Here is a 997-nt window from a genome sequence, read left to right on the forward strand (position 1 = left end):
CAATTATTAAATTGTCTAGAGTACAGCTATCATTAAGCCTTTTTAAAAAGCTACAATTTTTTATCGTAACTAAACTAAAAAAAGCATGCAGTAGCTTTAACATATCATATTTGCACCTTCATTTGCAACACTCACTAAACCAGTTTTCCATCCATTAGAGTATTTCTACTCTAATTTGGTCTATCAGATCACTGGATGAAATGAAAACTTAAACTGGAAGAATGAAGCATAAGCAGCCTGTTCCTGCTTCTAGTACATGTAGAACTGCAGCCTGGAGTCAAGGACACACGTGGGTCCCAGGAACTGTAATACTGCACAAAGAACAAATACAAAAGTATTCTAAGGCTTTGATTATATTTCATGTGTAAAGAACAGACGAGAACTTCTGGGCAACGCCAAAGTCAGTGAAGCCCTCTGACCATGCCAAAAGGCTCTAGCACAGTTGACATTTGCAAGAAATGATCACTTGCTGCACTTTTCATTCAGATTTCATTGAGCTCTGAAGACTTGGTATCCTATTACTTATTATGATTTATTCCCCCCCCGCCTTGCCTTTTCCTGCTGTGCACTTTCCTTTGCAAACTAAGCAGGCAAATGATCCCATGAGCAACACAGATGGGAGGCCACGTTTCTCCCTACAGTGCCGACAACTCATCCAGGGTCTCCGTTCAGGGAGAAGGGAGTTGTTGACGCCTTCTCAGTCCTATCTAAAGTCCTTGTGGGATCCAGTAAGAACCTCTCCTATCTTTTCATCTAGGAAAAAATATCTATACTTTGCCGAAGGTCTTAGCGGCTGCGAGGAGTGAGGCTGGCGAGGCAGCGACCCTGACAGAGGGAGCAGGAGGCGCTTTAAAGCGGAGCTGTGCGTGGCTCGGGAGCCGGACCAGGCGGGGCTCGTCCCCTGCCCGCGGCCAGGCTTTCTGCTCCTCCGCCCTCCGCGCCCGGGGGAGCAGGTGGTTCCTGGGAAAGCTCCCGCGGCCTCCCACGTGCGGCACTC

The sequence above is a fragment of the Gavialis gangeticus genome, unplaced genomic scaffold (assembly GCF_001723915.1).
Source record: "Gavialis gangeticus isolate Ggan-Ray unplaced genomic scaffold, GavGan_comp1, whole genome shotgun sequence".
Taxonomy (NCBI): Eukaryota; Metazoa; Chordata; order Crocodylia; family Gavialidae; genus Gavialis; species Gavialis gangeticus.